This window comes from Barbus barbus (assembly GCF_936440315.1).
Source record: "Barbus barbus genome assembly, chromosome: 49".
In the NCBI taxonomy this organism is placed as follows: Eukaryota; Metazoa; Chordata; class Actinopteri; order Cypriniformes; family Cyprinidae; genus Barbus; species Barbus barbus.
In genome coordinates this window covers 2838060-2859859 of record NC_136727.1, presented here as the reverse complement: position 1 = coordinate 2859859, position 21800 = coordinate 2838060, and positions in this window count along the sequence as shown.

Sequence of the window (21800 nt, the reverse complement as noted above, 5' to 3'; positions counted from 1 at the left end):
TCAGATTCTCTGACAGTGCTGATCTCTGTTGCTGGATTTGAAATCTTCTGCATCTTCTGGAAATGTAGAAAAACTGAAGAACAAGGCAAGTGTTACTGACTGATTTTAATCAAATTTACAATATGATAGCTCATATTGTAAAAAAAAATAAAGTTCACTCTGCTAGTAGTGGGTGAAATCTAATAATGTCATACATAATTGTTGCATTAAAGATAATTGTGTGCATTAATATGATTCAACTTTGAAAGCCCTAAAATAACACATTGTGAAGAACAAACTAGTGGAGTGTTGTCCATTATTCCTCCATCTATTTGAGTTATAATCCAGTACTGTTGTTCACACAGTACAGATTTGTGAAGATGAGATGACTTGTGTCGTTATGAAAGAAATGTGAACATACATTGGTAAGAAAATATATTTCTAAATATGTTGTGTGTCTCTGTATCATTTCAGCACTGGGTCAGATGTAGATCAGTGTGCCCTTGTCTTATTAATGATCCATCATATAGTAACATAAGAGTAATAGATATTTTCTTTCTTCGATGTAGTTCCAGAAGAAGCCATTTTACTCTTTGCTGACATACAAGGCCTCTGAGTAAGTTATTTTGTTATATTTATTTTATTTTTATTGTGTCTTTAAGAGTCTAAAGGCAAATAAAATGAGTCAGATTAAGTTACTTTCATAATTTGAACTGGAATTAATTTGTAAAGCTATTGAGAAAACACTAGAATATTAGGATAACTGAATAAAATGTTCTAAAGGTGTTGCAGGCAGCAGGAAAAATAATAAAATACTACTAACCATTTAATTGTTTAAAATAAATGACAATAAACTGAGAAAGAAACTGAATCAAACTACTGTATGGCATGCATTCATGGATATTTTATTGGCCATATTTCTGTTATGTAGGCTGGGCATTTTTATATTCCTATTTATCTTTATTATTCATGCCTTTGATACCAGAGCAAGTTTCAGTACTTATTTCCATAATTAGCAGTGCTAGTAGAAGAGCTGTTCTTGTCTATATCACATAGTTTTTGATAAAGATCCCTTTTCTTTGTCTGACTATGAGAATCAATTTAAGAATAAATTCAATGTTTGATTCAATACTTATGGTATCATGCAAATGTGCAGTAGTTAATAACTGATAAAGTGTTCATCAGTTTTGGGGAGCAGCTAACTAAAAGGAGAAATTCTAGTAAAACTTGAAATTTATTATAATTTTTTTTTTCAGTAGCATAACAGTGCTGATGTCCAAAGGCAAAACACGAAACAAATACACCAAAATTCAGAAGAAAAACTGTTCTCAACATCATTTTTAAAGTCATTTTACCTTTGTTTGCGTGCAACGTCTGAGCAATAAATGTCACATGACGGATCATGCTGTATTAAAACTCCTTTCAGCCTCCAGGGAAAAACACAAGTCCATATTAAGAGCATCCAAAAATTCAGTCATGTGTGTACGCTTGGATGGGTTAAATGCAGAGCACTAATTCTGAGTATGGGTCAAGCCACACATCACTTCACTTTCACTTTCAGATCATCTTCAAACCATGCTGGAAAAAAAGCTATTAAAAGACTTTAACAGACCAAACTGTTCTCATAAAGCAAAACAACAAATCTAATGAAAACTATGCCAAAATGGACACAAGGCTAAGTTTCTACAATGCTTTTTTAGCGTATTCAGACCAAATTTGGCCTGTTTTATACCAATCATGGCCTGAGGATATATGAACAGTGCCACCTAGTGGTCAAGAAATATAATAATATACATTTTTGCTTAAAATTTCTGAACAGTTTGGCTAAAAATCATACAATTTTGGGGTAGTCATGGCCTAATGGTTAGAGTCTCAGGTCAGGCAGGAATTGTCGTGGGGGGAGTGAATGACCGGCGCTGTCTTCCACTGAGGTGCCCTTGAGCAAGGCACCGAACCCCCAACTGCTCCCCGGGCGCCGCAGCACTGGCTGCCCACTGCTCCGGGTGTGTGTTCACGATGTGTGTGTGTTCACTGCTGTGTGTGTGCACTTGGATGGGTTAAATGCAGAGTACTAACCATACTTGGCCACACGTCACTTCACTTTCACTTTCAGTCTTTAGGTCAATTTTTGTAGGTCGGTTATTTTGTGCATCAGCCATTTTGAAAATCATCAACAAATGTCTTTGAGTAACCAAAAACAGCTGCTTAGCTCTTACATATAATTATGTGGAGTGAGATGTATTCTTCTACTTTCAGCCATTTAACCCAGTCAGGCAACTACCTTACAAAAAGTATATAAATGATAAAAATATAGAATATTTTCACCCATTAAAAGCAGTTAAAATACAAGGGCTGGATAATTTCAAAAGAATTCCATGATTTAAAAATGTTCAATCCAGTCATCATAAATATCTACAAAAGTCATGGAAAGTCATTAGTCCAAATGCGCAGCAGCCCTGAGAGCACGAGAGATGTAACTTTACACATTGATTTTGCCCCAGAGCAGATGACTTTAATGCAAATAACAGTATATATTTTGTGTTTCTGCTGCTGTTGTGAATGTTCTTCAGTTCACATGTAACTAATTTAAACTGCAGCTGATTTCAGGATTTGTAAACCAACAGGAGCCTTAATCTGTGACGAAACCTCTTCATGTTCATCAGGTGTGTTTGGTGCAGAAACAAATGAAATACAGTCAGTGTCAGTGACGGAGGGAGATTCTGTCACTTTAAAAACTAATGTTACAGAATTACATGAAGACGATGACATAACGTGGAAATTTGGAGCTGAAAAGTCTCTCATAGTTAAAATCAGGACTGAGAAACAAATCTTTTCAACCTATAATGGTCCTGATGGGAGATTCAGAGACAGACTGAAGCTGGACAATCAAACTGGATCTCTGACCATCACAAACACCACAACTGAACACGCTGGACTCTATAAACTAGACATAATTGGAACGAAACTGTATCAATTAAATTAAATTCAAGTTTATTTGTATAGCGTTTTTACGATACAAATCGTTGCAAAGCAGCTCTACAGGAATTTAAGTTTCCACAATATATTTATATATTGCAGAACCTTCATATATTTAACTTATGGCAAAATTTGGTAATTCTGTATGTTGTCTGAGCGTTGGCATCCTCTGAGGTCCTCTGAGGGGTTGGCATTATCTTTTCTCAGGTGTTCGGTCATCTCAGATCATTTAAGGGTTGTATCCAGACTGAAGCTTCTGTAATTCCTAGTTACCACGGGATGTTAATCAGAAACAGAGACAAATAGAGACATAATTAGCGTAGCTGCTGTTCCATCTAAGCAAAAATGATTTGTTCAACCCAAGCTAAAGAATAATAATGTACATTTGATCAGATATAACTGCAGTACAAGATTATAAGATGCATTAGGCAAGGCAAGGCAAGTTTATTTATATAGCACATTTCATACACAGTGGTAATTCAAAGTGCTTTACATAAAAGAAAGTGAAATAGACATTAAAATCAATAAAAACATGGAAATAAGAATAATAAAAACAAGGAATTTTAAAATGATATAGAAAATGATTTAAAATAAATTTAAAGAAAATGATTATACATAAAATTCATTGCAGTCAGTTCGGACATATAGCACAGTGCTCATTCAAATGCACAGTTAAACAGATGAGTTTTGAGTCTTGATTTAAATGTGGCTAATGTTTTAGCACATCTGATCTCTTCTGGAAGCTGGTTCCAGCTGCGGGCCGCATAATAGCTAAACGCAGACTCCCCTTGTTTTGTGTGAACTCTTGGTATTTCTAACTGACTCGATCCTAATGATCTGAGTGGTCTGTTTGGTTTATATTCAGTGAGCATATCAGCAATATATTTAGGTCCTAGGCCATTGAGTGACTTATAAACGAGTAAAAGTACTTTAAAATCAATCCTAAATGTAACTGGAAGCCAGTGTAAGGACCTGAGGACTGGTGTGATATGCTCAGATTTTCTGGTTCTAGTCAGAATTCTGGCAGCAGCGTTCTGGATGAGCTGCAGTTGTCTAATGGTCTTCTTGGGAAGGCCGGTGAGGAGACCATTACAGTAATCCACCCTGCTGGTGATAAAGGCATGAACAAGTTTCTCCAAGTCTTGATTGGAGACAAAACATCTAATTCTTGCAATATTTTTGAGATGATAGTATGCTGATTTAGTTATTGCTTTGACATGACTACTGAAACTAAGGTCTGTCTCCAGAATCACCCCAAGATTTCTGACTTGATTTTTCGTTGTTTGACCCCTAGAGTCAAGATATGCATTCACCTTGAGAACTTCATCTTTGTTTCCAAATGCAATGATTTCAGTTTTCTCCTTGTTTAACCGAAGAAAGTTCTGGCACATCCAACTGTTAATTTCATCAATGCATTGGCAGAGGGAGTCAATGGGGCTGTAGTCATTTGGAGATAAGGCTAGGTAAATCTGGGTCTCATCAGCATAGCTGTGATAGGCAATTTGGTTCTTCCTCATTATCTGACTTAGTGGGAGCATATACAGGTTAAACAAGAGCGGTGCAAGAATTGAGCCTTGTGGGACTCCACATGTCATGGCCGTCCACTTAGACTTATGCTCTCCTATACTCACATAATAACCTCTCCCTTCTAAGTATGACCTGAACCATTTGAGTGCCATCCCAGAAAGCCCGACCCAGTTTTCCAGTCTCTCTAAAAGTATGTTATGATCGACAGTGTCAAACGCAGCACTAAGATCTAGTAGTACCAGCACTGATATTTTGCCAGAATCAGAATTGACGCGAATATCATTTATTATCTTAATGAGTGCTGTCTCTGTGCTGTGATGTGCTCGGAAACCAGATTGAAAATTGTCCAGGTATCCATTTGACTTTAAGTAGTTGTTCAGCTGATTAAAAACTACCTTTTCAATAATCTTACCTATGAAAGGAAGATTTGATATGGGTCTATAGTTGCTCAACATGGTGTTATCAAGATTGCGCTTTTTCAGAAGGGGCTTAACAACTGCAGTTTTAAGGGAGTTTGGAAAAGTCCCAGAAAGAAGTGAGGCGTTCACCACTTCTAAGAGATCAGCTTCTAAACAGTTAAGCACATTTTTGAAAAAGGATGTGGGAAGTGTGTCAAGATAGCAGGTTGAAGATTTAAGGTGCTGTACTATTTCTTCCAAAATTTTGTTATCAATTTCTTTAAAAACACACATAGTCACTTCTTTTTGAAATTGCGGTTGAATCTGTGTGACCTCTGCATAACTTGAGGATGTGCCAATCTCCTTTCTGATATTATTGATCTTCTCAGAAAAGAAGGAAGCAAACTCATTGCATTTGCTGTCGGAGAGCATTTCACTGGGAATCTGACTTGGGGGGTTTGTCAGTCTCTCAACAGTCGCAAAAAGAGTGCGGGTGTTGTTTAAGTTACTGTTTATAAGGTTTGAAAAGAAAGTCTGTCTAGCTGTGGCTAGTTCCACATTGAAAGCATGAAGGCTGTCTTTATAGATGCTATAGTGAATTTCGAGTTTCGTCTTCCGCCACATCCGCTCAGCTTTTCTGCATTGTCTTTTCATGCTCTGAACTGCTGTTGATTTTCTCCAAATTGATTTCTGTTTCCCCGTCTTCTTGCTGACCTTTATCGGGGCAATATCATCAATAACATTCTTAATTTTTGAGTTAAATGACTCCAGGAGAAGATCAACAGAGTCTGCAGAAATGCTTGGTGTTAATGATATTGCCTCCATAAATAGCGCACTAGTGTTCTCGTTAATGCATCTCTTTCTGATAGAGACAGATCTAGATTCAGTGGTGACCGAGATCAATATATCAAAGAAAATACAGAAGTGATCAGATAGTGCTACATCCTTGATTACAATGGATGAGATGTTTAGACCTCTACTGATGAGTAGATCTAGGGTGTGTCCACGATTGTGTGTGGGTCCGTGCACATGCTGACTCAGGTCAAAAGTGTTTAAAACAGTTATAATTTCTTTTGTAGTTTTGATTTCTGCATTATCTATGTGAATATTAAAATCCCCTGCAATAGCAAAACAGTCAAACTCTGAGGAAATCATTGATAACAGTTCAGTGAAATCATCAACAAAGGCTGGAGAATATTTTGGAGGCCTGTAAATAATGATAAACAGGGTGTGTGGAGCACCTTTCAGCACAATACCTAGGTATTCAAAAGATGAATACTGACCAAATGACATTTGCTTGCACTGATAAACATCTTTAAACAGAGCAGCTACACCTCCACCTCTCCTAACAGTCCTGCAGACACTTATAAAATTAAAGTTAGGAGGGGCTGTTTCATGAAGGACTGTTGCACTGCAGCTGTCTTCTAACCATGTTTCATTTAAAAACATAAAATCCAGGTTGTTTGTGGTTATTAAATCGTTGATCAGAAATGATTTATTTTTAAGTGAGCGAATGTTTAAAAATGCTAACTTGATGGAATTACATTTTGTCTCTACAGCAATCTTAGATTGATGCATTATAGGCCGCAGGTTAGATGGGTCAGCCGTACGGCTTGAGAAGGCCTTAGACTTTCTATTGCTTAATAAAACAGAAATAGAGGAGGCTACAGGCACACTGGGTTCCCGCTTGTTCTGTAAACATTTGTGAATGTTGCTGCTAATATAGCGGGGACCCGACACATATCACTGAGAGCTGTTATCAGTTGTTTTTGGTTCACCTACACCAGATGGAGAGGGGTTTGGGCCCTGACGTTGTGGCAGCGGCCGGAGAGCTCTCGCAGGAGGAGGAGGGTGAGCTGGGCCTGCAGTCTTTGGTGGTTGTGGGGCCCGCCGTTTTTTAGTTGATATCTGGGGGCTTGAAGCGAAAGAGTGGGAGAGTTTGGTCCCAGCATACACCAGTTCCTCCATTTTCTGTGAGAAGCTTAGAAGTGGAGATTCTGGGGAGAGTGATAGTGTATCTGGTGAGCAGGGCTCTGGCTCTGGTGTTTCCGCTGGCTGTGAGATGTCGTTCTGGCTTCCCTGGCTGTTTTCCAGAAGGTCGTCCTTGGGTGCTGAGTCTTGGAGCTGTTGTAGTACGTCACAGTCTGCATGTGATGAGCTCTGTGGGCAGGGCTCAGCTGGGATGTCCATGAGCAGTGCTTGTTGTGGCTGCGTGGTGTTATCAGTATCCTTGTGGGATGTGTCAACCACATGTTGACTCAAAAGCTGACATGAAGTCCTGTGGTCACTCATATTCTGTCCAGGTGTGTGTGTGCCATTCAGGCCGAGTAGATTGGCACACACCGCTGAAGGATGACGGAGGGAGAAATAGATATTGTCCTTAAGCACTCTTGCACCGAGTCTGTTTGGGTGGAGGCCATCTAGTTTAAACAGTTGTCTGTGGCCCCAGAAAAGGTTGAAGTTGTCGATGAAGTTGACTCCTTTTATACTGCAGGTTCTTTGTAGCCATGTATTCAGCCCAAGCAACCGTGAGAACATGTTAGTTCCCCTTGCTGGGAGTGGTCCACTGATGAACGACTGAACTTCAAGACTTTGAAGCGTTTCAAAGAGTTCACTGAAATCCTTCTTAAGGAGTTCTGACTGCTCCTTCCGAATATCATTCTTCCCCACATGGATGATGACTCGATTTGCAGTCTTGTGCTTCATCAGAATGTTCCGAAGTTCTTTGTTCACATCAGAGACATTTGCTTGAGGAAGGCAGTAGGTAGTTGTAGTCCTGCTACTGATGTTTCTGATAATAGCATCACCCACTATCAGAGTCCTGGGCTCGACTGCGCTCTGAGCTGAAAGCCGCTGTCTGCTCGACCTTGAGCGCCTGTTAGTAGCGATGTTAGCTGCTGGCTGATTCGATCCGTGTTTAGTCACATTTGCAGATTTCTCACCCACATTCATTAATGCTTCAAATCTGTTCTCAAGATGTATAGGGGGTGGTAGAATGCCAGTGTTTACAAGTCTTGTCATAGCCGTATCTGGGGTAGAGGATGCTACAGCAGCAATACGAGATACTCGTGATAATCTGATGTCTCGATTGCCTTTGGGTCTCGCTCCCTGTTTGTGCCATCGATTTGTCTGTCGATCTGTTTCGGCTTTTTCCTCTACACTTTGTATAAACTTTTGAGATTCAGAGGACTCACCAGCTGTATGCTGAGGGGGTCCGTGATGACCGTCTGCTGTGTGTTCCGCCTGTTTTGGAAGTCCAGTAAGCAACTTTGTTTCAAGAACCGCAATCCTTTGTAGAAGTTTGTGGCAGTTCATGCAGCAAGTAGATTCCACGAGAGGCATTTTCTCTAGTCTGTTTAAATGTAGACAGCTGTGTTTTTCCGTCTCTGGAATGTAAACTGCTGGGAGAAAGTCTTAAGTTTCCCCCAAAAAAATGTGTTGTCTGAGCACTGTGCTGATCTGCTGAAGTTAAAGTTAAAATCTTGGAGAGATATGAGAAAAATGCAAAAATAGGGAGCAAAGCGGAGAGCAATAAGCAAGAGCGTCCGAACAGTAGCAAAGCCGGAAGTTATGTGAATGCTTGGCTAAAGAGATGTGTCTTTAATCTAGATTTAAACAGAGAGAGTGTGTCTGAACCCCGAACGTTATCAGGAAGGCTATTCCAGAGTTTGGCAGCCAAATGTGAAAAAGCTCTACCTCCTTTAGTGGACTTTGCTATCCTAGGTACGACCAAAAGTCCAGAGTTTTGCGACCTTAGGGAGCGGGTTGGATTGTAGCGTGGTAGAAGACAAGTTAGGTACGCAGGTGCTAAACCATTTAGGGCCTTATAGGCAAGTAATAATATTTTGTAAATGATACGGAACTGAATAGGTAGCCAGTGCAGAAACTGTAAAATTGAGGTAATATGATCATATTTTCTTGACCTGGTAAGAACTCTAGCCGCTGCATTTTGGACTATCTGTAGCTTGTTTATTGAAGATGCAGCACAACCAGCTAGCAGTGCATTACAATAGTCCAGTCTAGAGGTCATGAATGCATGAACTAGCTTTTCTGCATCAGAAACAGGTAGCATGCTTCGAAGTTTAGCAATGTTTCTAAGATGGAAGAATGCTGTTTTTGTAACATGGGAAATATGATTTTCAAAGGACAAGTTGCTGTCTAATATAACACCCAGATTTTTGACTTTAGAGGATGTGACAGTACATCCGTCTAGTTGCAAATTGTAATCCAAGAGATTCTGTGTACTGTTTTTTGGTTCAATAAGTAATATCTCTGTCTTATCTGAATTTAATAGGAGGGAATTATTTGTCATCCAATCTATTAGCTTAGTTTAGAAGTTTCATCTGGTCTTGTTGAGATATATAGTTGAGTATCATCAGCATAACAATGAAAACTAATCCCGTATTTTCTAATAATATTACCAAGAGGCAACATGTAAATTGAAAATAGCAGAGGACCTAAGACAGATCCTTGTGGTACTCCATACTTTACTGGTGATAATTGTGATGACTCTCCATTTAAATGAACAAAGTGGTAGCGATCGGACAGGTAGGATCTAAACCATCTTAAAGCCTGCCCTTGAATACCAGTATAGTTTTGTAATTGACCTATGAGTATATCATGATCTTAGTGCTGCGTTCAACACTATAGACCAAGTAATACTAGCAATGAGATGGATTGGAGCGAAACTATCATCAAAAACATTGTGTTTCTGTTTATGGTGAGTAGAGATAATTTTTCCTGCCATTCACATAATCTTGTTTTAGTTTTAGGTAACAGATCATATAAAAACTCACTCAATACCATGAAAATATTTTTTTTTTATTTTATTTATTTTTTTAAGAGGAACTTTTTTTTAATATAAACAAGGCTTCAGACTATAACATAGCATGCTTATTCTTTCGTTTTGCAAAACATTTTGTTGCAGCTGAATGCAGAGCAAAAATCATCAGCCTAATTTTGAACAAAAATGCCATAGCAAAAACAAATAGACTAACTAATATAGATTCCAAACATTTTTAAAGACAAATCAACATACGGTAATAAAATAAGAGCAAATAATCAAATTAGCAATAGCACAAATAGATAAAACTGAACAAGATGGAAAAATGTAAAATAATACTGCATTGTTTACTTTTTAGTAAATATAGATTCATCGTTTTTAACACTTATTAAAGTTACATGTGTGCGATTCTGAGCGCACAGAAAGCAGCTGTGTGATATTCACCCCATGTCGTGTGAGCACTAAACTAAGTTTTCTTCCATATCTTTTTGTGCTTAAACTATCAAATGCAAGGTTAAGGTGTGTGTCAAACACACAAAGTTCACAAACACAGCCGGTTGTGTTTGAGAACGTAAACATCTAGGAAAGAAATCACGTGTATATTAGATCTTTAGATTTTTGTGACCGCAGCATAATATACTTAATGCTGTCTATCAAACAACAAAAGAAACACAGAAAATCACTTGCTGCTCTAGTAGCTTAATAAGAATACATTTCTTACTCGTATGCTTATTTTGAATTCATTAGCGAGGAGATAAACATGGTGGACTGTGTACAGCTCACTCAGGGGAGGAGCTAAGCTAATAAGGTAGAGATTGTTACCAGTTATGGGTGTGGCCTATTCAAAATGACTTCACTTTGGAGTACATTCCTGAATGGCTCATTTTGAGTGTTTTTTATTTACATAAACAGAGAGGGTGTTTTATTTATTTATTTTTTTAAATTACAATAGTACACTGCAACATTACAAATCAACCATATGCTATATCTGGAGCATTAGTTTAACTACTGGGAAGTCCATTTAACATGGCAAGATGACTTTTTTGTTAAAAGACTGCCTTTTGGATGCCAGCTCAATTTTCCAGGTTAAGCATAAAAGGCACCTAATGTCTGCTGGGTCAGTGGCCTGGAAGATGTTCTCATGAAAATGCTTATAAATAGTATGCCTAATCGAAGCATGAACTCCTGCTATTGATTCACAGAAATTGACTTTGGCGTGCATATAATACAGTTTTCGCACTCATATGATACTCATCTACCCCACACCCCTAATCCTACCCATTGGGTAACATATGCACGCCAAAGTCAATTTCTGTGTATAAATAGTATGCCAAATCGAAACATAAACTTGTGCTACTGATACACACATTCATGAGATTGGGTTGTATACAACACAGTTTGCTAAGGATACTCACCTACATTAATCAAATTTCTGAACTTCCCTTAAAATTAAGACTTTTTTGTGCCCTGGGGATGTTTCAACATGCCCTGACATTTGTGCTTATTTCAGTGACTTACTGTATATTAATCCTTTTACATACTGAAGTCCCATTACACTACATTCAGCACAAAAAGAACAAAGTACAACCATTACAGCTTCAGATGCTGTAAATGAATCTGTTCTCTATAGTTAGGTGGTATACTCCGCTATAGAACTCCAATAAGAAGTGTGACAGGAGACAGATGATTGTTCAACTCTTTATCTCTTCAGGATGTGTCACTTTACATTATCCAGCATTGTTCAGTCATTAAGTTAACAAGTAAATAAGATATTAGAATCCGTATGTATACAGTAAACAATCACCACAGCATGCATCTTCTCTATACGTTAATATTAAATACAACACGATAAACATATGCACGTAAATCACACGCTCATCACTTCTCCACATGAACTACAATATGGACTGATGACAACAATCCGACATGCAGCGGCAAAATCACAATGACAGGTAAAGAAAGATAAATTAACTAACGGTCACATTTAGGGGTAGAGTGGGGGAAAACAGAGACTGGAAAACCTCAATATAGCATCAGCTAGCCAGTTAGCATCAGCTAGGCTTAACAATATTTTTCAAATAGGCTATTTTAATATTGTAATTCATAATTATTGATTATATTATTTTACATTTTAAGCTAAAACTGTCTTTACTCTGATTTTGCTTTAAATGTATAAAGCAAAGTGCTTTGTAAGACTGTATCTAATAACATGAAAACATGACACACACACACACAAATAAATAAATAAAACACACATAACATACAAACCAAAAGCCAAAGCATCGATATGCGCTGTGGAATTTTGAAACACCAGTTTATAATTAACAAAACAAGTGAGGCTTGTTGGTTAAATAAGGTGTATATACTCGAGGTGTGTATCTTCACTTGCCTCATGATTCGATTACAATTCAGGGCTTAACGATTCAATTATAAAACTCACCAAGACTGATATTTTGAAATAATTCTGTGTGCACCCTACCGTTCAAGCGCAATATGCCACTAAAGAAAACTGAACTCGAGATCACAATCTTTCTGTGCACATGATTCAGGTGTGTGTCAGTCAGTGCGAGTAACATAGTAGAATAACTCTCTTTAACATTGAGAATATCCCACACTTTATTTTCTCATTTCATGCATGTTCCTTTCATAAAACCAAAACCAAAACCAAAAGTGGTTCAAGCGCTTTGCTGACATACACAACTTTTTAAATAATATATACCAAGAGTAGCCTACTTTGTTTACAATAAAAACAGTGATAGGCATATTTAATTAAGTTTTTTTAAAAGATTCTTTGCTTTTTATGCAGAATCTTTCACATCAAAATTGTGATGCACTGTAAAAACTATTATATTCCACAGCTCTAGTAAATTAACCTGTATCTAAAATTCAACATACTGATGTTTTCATTCATCCCCTTTACTCAGCCTGATTACCACGTGGCCCTTTAGAAACACCCGTCTGATGGGTCTTAGCCTGATTACCGCTTGGTCCTTTAGAAACACCCGTCTGAAAGGTCTCAGCCTGATTACTACGTGGCCCTTTAACAACACCTGTCTGAGGGGTCTCAGCCTGATTACTACGTGGCCCTTTAACAACACCCGTCTGAGGGGTCTCAGCCTGATTACTACGTGGCCCTTTAACAACACCCGTCTGAGGGGTCTCAGCCTGATTACTACGTGGCCCTTTAGAAACACCCGTCTGATGGGTCTCAGCCTGATTACCACTTGGCCCTTTAACAACACCCGTCTGAGGGGTCTCAGCCTGATTACTACGTGGCCCTTTAGAAACACCCGTCTGAAGGGTCTCAGCCTGATTACCGCTTGGCCCTTTAGCAACACCCGTCTGAAGGGTCTCAGCCTGATTACCGCTTGGCCATTTAGCAACACCCGTCTGAGGGGTCTTAGCCTGATTACCGCTTGGCCCTTTAGAAACACCCATCTGGGGAGTCTCAGCCTGATTACCGCTTGGCCCTTTAGCAACACCCGTCTGAAGGGTCTTAGCCTGATTACCGCTTGGCCCTTTAGAAACACCCATCTGGGGGGTCTCAGCCTGATTACTACGTGGCCCTTTAACAACACCCGTCTGAGAGGTCTTAGCCTGATTACCACGTGGCCCTTTAGCAACACCCGTCTGAGGGGTCTCAGCCTGATTACTACGTGGCCTTTTAACAACACCCGTCTGAGGGGTCTCAGCCTGATTACCGCTTGGCCCTTTAGAAACACCCGACTGAGGGGTCTCAGCCTGATTACCGCTTGGCCCTTTAACAACACCCGTATGAGAGGTCTTAGCCTGATTACTACGTGGCCCTTTAGAAACACCCGTCTGATGGGTCTCAGCCTGATTACCGCTTGGCCCTTTAGCAACACCCGTCTGAAGGGTCTCAGCCTGATTACCGCTTGGCCATTTAGCAACACCCGTCTGAGGGGTCTTAGCCTGATTACCGCTTGGCCCTTTAGAAACACCCGTCTGGGGGGTCTCAGCCTGATTACTACGTGGCCCTTTAACAACACCCGTCTGATGGGTCTCAGCCTGATTACCGCTTGGCCCTTTAGCAACACCCGTCTGAAGGGTCTCAGCCTGATTACCGCTTGGCCATTTAGCAACACCCGTCTGAAGGGTCTTAGCCTGATTACCGCTTGGCCCTTTAGAAACACCTGTCTGAAGGGTCTCAGCCTGATTACCGCTTGGCCATTTAGCAACACCCGTCTGAAGGGTCTTAGCCTGATTACCGCTTGGCCCTTTAGAAACACCTGTCTGATGGGTCTCAGCCTGATTACCGCTTGGCCCTTTAGAAACACCCGTCTGAAGGGTCTTAGCCTGATTACCGCTTGGCCCTTTAGAAACACCTGTCTGATGGGTCTCAGCCTGATTACCGCTTGGCCCTTTAACAACACCCGTCTGAGGGGTCTCAGCCTGATTACCACATGGCCCTTTAGAAACACCCGTCTGATGGGTCTCATCCTGATTACCGCTTGGCCCTTTAGAAACACCCGTCTGAGGGGTCTCAGCCTGATTACCGCTTGGCCCTTTAGCAACACCCGTCTGAAGGGTCTCAGCCTGATTACTACGTGGCCCTTTAACAACACCCGTCTGAGGGGTCTCAGCCTGATTACCACGTGGCCCTTTAGAAACACCCGTCTGATGGGTCTCAGCCTGATTACCGCTTGGCCCTTTAGAAACACCCGTCTGAGGGGTCTCAGCCTGATTACTACGTGGCCCTTTAACAACACCCGTCTGAGGGGTCTCAGCCTGATTACTACGTGGCCCTTTAACAACACCCGTCTGAGGGGTCTCAGCCTGATTACCACGTGGCCCTTTAGAAACACCCGTCTGAAGGCTCTCAGCCTGATTACCGCTTGGCCCTTTAGCAACACCCGTCTGAAGGGTCTCAGCCTGATTACCGCTTGGCCCTTTAGCAACACCCGTCTGAAGGGTCTCAGCCTGATTACCGCTTGGCCCTTTAGCAACACCCGTCTGAAGGGTCTCAGCCTGATTACCGCTTGGCCATTTAGCAACACCCGTCTGAAGGGTCTCAGCCTGATTACCGCTTGGCCCTTTAGCAACACCCGTCTGAAGGGTCTCAGCCTGATTACCGCTTGGCCCTTTAGAAACACCCGTCTGAGGGGTCTCAGCCTGATTACCGCTTGGCCCTTTAACAACACCCGTCTGAGGGGTCTCAGCCTGATTACTACGGGGCCCTTTAGAAACACCCGTCTGATGGGTCTCAGCCTGATTACCGCTTGGCCCTTTAGAAACACCCGTCTGAGGGGTCTCAGCCTGATTACCGCTTGGCCCTTTAACAACATCCGTCTGAGGAGTCTCAGTCTGATTACTACGTGGCCCTTTAACAACACCCGTCTGAGGGGTCTCAGCCTGATTACCACGTGGCCATTTAGAAACACCCGTCTGAAGGCTCTCAGCCTGATTACCGCTTGGCCCTTTAGCAACACCCGTCTGAAGGGTCTCAGCCTGATTACCGCTTGGCCCTTTAGCAACACCCGTCTGAAGGGTCTCAGCCTGATTACCGCTTGGCCCTTTAGCAACACCCGTCTGAGGGGTCTTAGCCTGATTACTGCTTGTCCCTGTAACAACATCCGTCTGAGGGGTCTCAGCCTGATTACCGCTTGTCCCTTTAACAACACCCGTCTGTGGGGTCTCAGTCTGATTATCGCTTGGCCCTTTAGAAAAACCTGTCTGAGGGGTCTTAGCCTGATTACCGCTTGTCCCTTTAGCAACACCCGTCTGAAGGGTCTCAGCCTGATTACCGCTTGGCCATTTAGAAACATCCGTCTGGGGGGTCTCAGCCTGATTACTACGTGGCCCTTTAACAACACCCGTCTGATGGGTCTCAGCCTGATTACCGCTTGGCCCTTTAGCAACACCCGTCTGAAGGGTCTCAGCCTGATTACCGCTTGGCCATTTAGAAACATCCGTCTGGGGGGTCTCAGCCTGATTACTACGTGGCCCTTTAACAACACCCGTCTGAGGGGTCTTAGCCTGATTACCGCTTGTCCCTTTAGCAACACCCGTCTGAAGGGTCTCAGCCTGATTACCGCTTGGCCATTTAGAAACATCCGTCTGGGGGGTCTCAGCCTGATTACTACGTGGCCCTTTAACAACACCCGTCTGATGGGTCTCAGCCAGATTACCGCTTGGCCCTTTAGAAAAACCTGTCTGTGGGGTCTCAGTCTGATTAACACTTTCCCCTTTAGAAACATCCGTCTGGGGGGTCTCAGCCTGATTACTACGTGGCCCTTTAACAACACCCGTCTGATGGGTCTCAGCCTGATTACCGCTTGGCCCTTTAGAAACATCCGTCTGAGGGGTCTCAGCCTGATTACCACTTGGCCCTTTAGAAAAACCTGTCTGTGGGGTCTCAGTCTGATTAACACTTTCCCCTTTAGAAACAACTGTCTGTGGGGTCGCAGTCTGATTAACACTTTCCCCTTTAGAAACACCTGTCTGTGGGGTCTCAGTCTGATTACCGCTTGGCCCTTTAGAAACACCTGTCTGTGGGGTCTCAGCCTGATTAACACTTTCCCCTTTAGAAACACCTGTCTGTGGGGTCTCAGCCTGATTAACACTTTCCCCTTTAGAAACACCTGTCTGTGGGGTCTCAGCCTGATTAACACTTTCCCCTTTAGAAACACCTGTCTGTGGGGTCTCAGCCTGATTACCGCTTGTCGCTTTAGAAGCACCCGTCTGAGGGGTCTTAGCCTGATTACTGCTTGTCCCTTTAACAACACCCATCTGCGGGGGCTCAACTTCATCGATGACTGGCCCATCAGCAATATCCGTCTGCTGGGTTACAGGCTGATCGATAGATGTCCTATCAGCAACATCTGTCTGTGGGGTCTCAGCCTGAATAAGGGGCGATATTTCTCCACCATTCTCCTGAAAGAAGGAAAACAGATTCCCAGAAGATAAAACAAACAATTCTGGAAAAAAAATAGTTTCAGTTAAACAAACATTTTTTTTTCCCTCTGATGTATGCTGAATGTAAAGATCTCAAAATGAAATTTTGACTGCGCGTCAAAATGAAGTTTGAAGTATGTGACCAGCGATAAACTGTTTGCAAATGTTCTAACACCACCAGCACTGGTGAGAGCAGTGTTTAGATGAACATGTAAATATGTGCTGTGCACTTTCCCCTCAATAGCAAAATAAACACACAACAACATAACATTGCTGAGAAAACAGCTGCATCCTAATGCGATGTGTATATGTTTGCATGAGCAGCAATTCGGCATTCATTACATATATTTATATAACACTTTATACCCCAGGGAAAGCAAGAGCTGATAAAATGTAAAAAACTAATTTGAATGCAATGTATGTCACTTTGGATAAAAGCGTCTGCTAAATGCATAAATGTAAATTTAAATATACAATCGAGCTTTAAAGCAAGCAGCTTTACACTACTGAATATGAAAAACAGTGTCGGTGTTGCTGTAAATTAGAATAACATTTTCAGTTTCTATAAAGCAGCTCCTCAGAGCATTCATGATTTTACTCGCAGATGTCTGATCTCGAGGGAATTAATGAACAGAATAAATGAACTGGAGATTTCCACATCAAAGAAGGTGGAGCCCCAGAGCCACACCTGCCTACTGTGTAATAACCACAGACCAATGGTATTTCAACGCAAGATGCTTCAACAAATATAAAAAAATCACATTGTTTCGGTCTAATCTGGATTAAAATGACATCACAGACAGATTTTGTGTACATACAGTAGTGTCTCACCAGGTCAGGATCATTGCGCGGCATCATTTTTCCTGTTTGAACAAAACAACAAAATTGTACTTTGGCCATTTAGAATAAATATACATACTTTAACACATTTTTAAAGATTTATTTATTGATTGATTGATTGATTGCATGCACAGTAAATCTCACTATTCCAGCTTGTTGAATCAACTGTATGCAATACTTGCCATTTTGTCCTGCTTGTAAAGATCTCTTGCGGCAACAGTAAATCAAACCAGCAGCTGCAACCAACAGAACAGCAGCAGCAGCAGCAGCAGCAACAGCAACACTTGAATCTAGAACAGCTAAAGACAGACACTCATTATTAATAGAGATGGACTGACAAACAACTACACCAAAACTTTTGATTGATATTTAATAGATAATCAATCAACAATAATTTGTATGACATTGATTTATTTGATAAGGGTGCCTTCAGGTGGGTTTGTAAGGAACAGCAGATAAAACAGCAAGAAAAATAAGAAAGTGTTCACGAGAATATTTTTTTTCTATTAATAATAGATTTAAAAAGTAAAAAATTCATAAGGTGGCATTTGTCTGTTAGTTTGATGTGTATGTAAAGATGATAGATTTGATCTGTTATAGGCCCGGTTTCACAGACAGGGCTTAAACTAAACCAGGATTAGGACATAGTTCAATTAGGACATTTAAGTAATTTTTATAAACGTACTTAGAAAAAAAAAACATTACTGGTGTGCATCTTGAGGCAAAACAAAGGCACTGTTATATTTTAAGATCAGTCGGTGCAAGTTTCTTTCAGTTGAAACAGCTCAGACTTAGATTTTAGTCTAGGACTAGGTTTAAGCCTTGTCTGTGAAATCGGGCTTTGAAAGCTCACTTCTTCAAACAAAACTATTTTCTGGGTCGATTTAGATATATCTGTTTTCTAAAACTGTGGAAAAAGAACTGAATGACTAAAATGATACTCACCAGTGACAGTAACACTGAATGTCTTTATGATGCTGAATCTGCTGCTGCTGATCTGTAGTTTATAGAGTCCAGAGTCTGTGGTTCTGGTGTTTGTGATGATCAGAGATCCAGTCTGGTGATTCAGCTTCAGTCTGTCTCTGAATTTGTCAGGACACTGTTCATCTGTACAGATCTTACTCTGATCTCCAGTGATTACAATGATGAGAGTATCATTAAAATACCACATCTTTAAATCATTTGGGTTTTTTACTATATCAGGATCTAAAGTGACAGATTCTCCCTCCTTCACTAACTTTCTCTTCATTATATCTCGTTCAGCAGCAGGAATATCTGAAACACAAACCAAGAGATGCTAGAGGATCTTTTGGTCACATAAGATTGAAGAACTGTGGATATTCAATTATTCACTTATTAAAAATATTTTAAACCAAATACTTTGCACTTTGGATTCCTGGTGGGTGGGAACAAAATTGACTGTGAAATAAGAGTTGGATTTAAATACAGTAGATGATTGTTAGAAGGTACTTGATAAAACCAATGAAAAACATTATATTGTATATCATTCTGAACTAAATTTTTAAGTCTACAAAGTGCACTTAAACAGCAAATGTGTTTTTGATTAAATCATATATGTAAATGAATATACACGAACAAAAATCACCTCTAAATGTTATTGCAAAATGACAACTGAAATGAAAATGAAAGGAGTATCTTTCAAACATGACTCACCATGCACAGTAACACTGAACATCTTTTCACTGTCCATGTTGCTGCTGCTTTTCAGTAGTTTATAAACTCCAGAGTCTGTGTTTGTGATGTTCATGACGGTCAGAGATCCAGTCTGATGATCCAGTTTCAGTCTGTCTCTGAATCTCTCAGTACCTTCATTACACTGAACATCTGTGCAGATCTTACTGAGATCTCTGTTGATTTGAGCGATGCGAGTGTTATTAAAATACCATCTAATTCGGTCTTGTTGGTTTGTTTCAACACCAGTGTGTAGAGCGACTGAATCTCCCTCCATCAACAGCACTTTATCTATACCAACATCAGATGCACCTGAAAAAGAAATCAATCATCATTTTTTTATCAATTCACCATTTCTTCCCAATGAATGCGGATTCTATGAAATAAAATCGATCTGTTCCTCTGACACAATTTGAGATGTCAAACACTTTGCCTTGAAGAAAGTACAACAATACACAAATGAACCAGTTCAAAAGTTTACATACCCTTGATTCGTAATACTGTGTCGCTACCTAAATGATCAAAAAACTGTTATGTTTGTGATAGTTGTTCATGAGGCCCTTGTTTGTCCTGAGCAGTTAAACAGTTTTCCAGCATTTCCTGCATATTTGAACCCTTTCCAGTGACTGTATGATTTTGAGATCCTTCTTCATATTGAAGACAACTGAAGGACTCACAGACAAATATTACACAAGGTGAAAATATTCAGCAATGCTTAAGAAAATGAATGAATGAATGTACTAAAGATCAGTATTAAATTCAAAAATACGATCTTTAAACAAACTAAGATGTTCAAAAGTTTAAACCCTGGCTCTTAATGCATTATGATTAATTTTTCAATTTTACAGCTATGCTGTAATTTCACCATAATTCTACCATCTTCTATACAATATTCTATAAAAATGTCCACTACTTATATTACTAAATACTATTATACTGCATTTGATATTATTACTATTATAATCCATTACATATAATTAACATCTCTAGTATACATAGTAAATAATGCACAGTATGCAAGCATGTCAAACAATGTTTTCACTAGATGGGAAGAAAATAAATAAAGGAGAAATATATTATAGTACATCATTTGCTATTTATTAAAACACAGACAAAAAAAGGCATTAAGAAAATGATCAATGTAATTAGAAACTAGAAATGTTTGTTACAGCTTGATACAAGAATAGCTCTAAAATGATGTTTTGGAAATAACAACAGAGGCTTGGGATGAGATGTGTAAAAAATAATTAGACACGAGAGAGTTTTAAGGACAAAAACCTGACAAATGTCATGAAATAAAACATCAATGTCTTGAGGTGTGGTGACTGTGGAGGAATAATTGAATTTGCTGTTATAATCAGAGATCACCAGCGAAATGCCTCGCACGTTGAGAACTGTCTGTCCGCAACACATGATTCGCACCAAGTACCATAAATGCCTTATATAAAAATAAATCAATAAATTACTGCAAAACACAAATGATATGCATTACTGTTAAATATAACAATTGGGCTGGTTTGGCTTTGAAGACCTGGCAACCGTGCTCATTTCTGGTAGCACCTTCTGTCCAGTTATTTCCCCGCCACCTATGTTTTGTAAATAAAAAAAATAAATTAAATTATAGTAGTCACAGGTAAAACCATGCATTATTGCCAGGGGTATAATAATAATAATAAACTATGGAATGTCATAAAGAAATATAATAAAAACTATGAAAACAACCTAATTAAAAGTGACAATTCCCAATATTTAATAAGTATAATAGCCTAATTGTAACATTTATATTAAAAACATTTATTTTCCAGTGTTAGTAACAGCAAGGTAAATGGTGCTGCTGAATTATCTCTTCAATGCAGAAGATGAACCAATGGGCTGCTGTTCCTGCATCATGATGTAACCCGTTATGACAGATTACCAAACCATCCTGACAATACTAGACTAGTCTATCTGACAGCTTCTGTTGTGTCCACGGAGCATCGTTTTAACCGCTAATGTCGACTGGCACCAATCATTAAAACACCGAAAGAACGATATTAAACATAGAAGTCTTACCATGGTCGAGTAAACACCAGAACAATAAGGGCGAAATAAAGAGCAGCTTCATTTTCATGAGGTTTTCTAAAAAATAAATGCAGATTTTGATAGATAATAGTGCTATGTTCTTTCTCTTCAGTAAACCCGAAGCCACTGTGTCTTCTTCTTATTAATATTATTGTTTTATCCGCGTACTAGTGCATTACAAACCGTCCTGTCATGAATGGAAAGTGAAAATATAACTTGGGAGACTCCCTACGCACTGCAGCGTGATGACGTAGAGACGTGTAGTCACGTTCTTTCATCTGTTTTAGTGCTGATGTTTGATGGTTTTAGTTCATAATTGGTTTCGTTTAAATATTTTAAGGTTTTTGATCAAAATAGTTCTTAATAGTTTACTTTTTTCCGCTTTCTATGGCTGCTATATTTCTTAAATTAATATATTTGGCGTTTTAATTATAGCCTATTTGGTTATAGGCATTAATTATCTGTATGAATTCAATTATTAAGCTTTCACAGACACAAAGAGGAGAGTAAGAGACCACTGCATAACATGATTATTTATTTTCTGTTATATATTTGCTATAATTTATCGTGTAGTTGAGGTTTTGAGTTTGTTATTTTGTTATTATCAAGCAAAGCATGCTGGGAGCTAG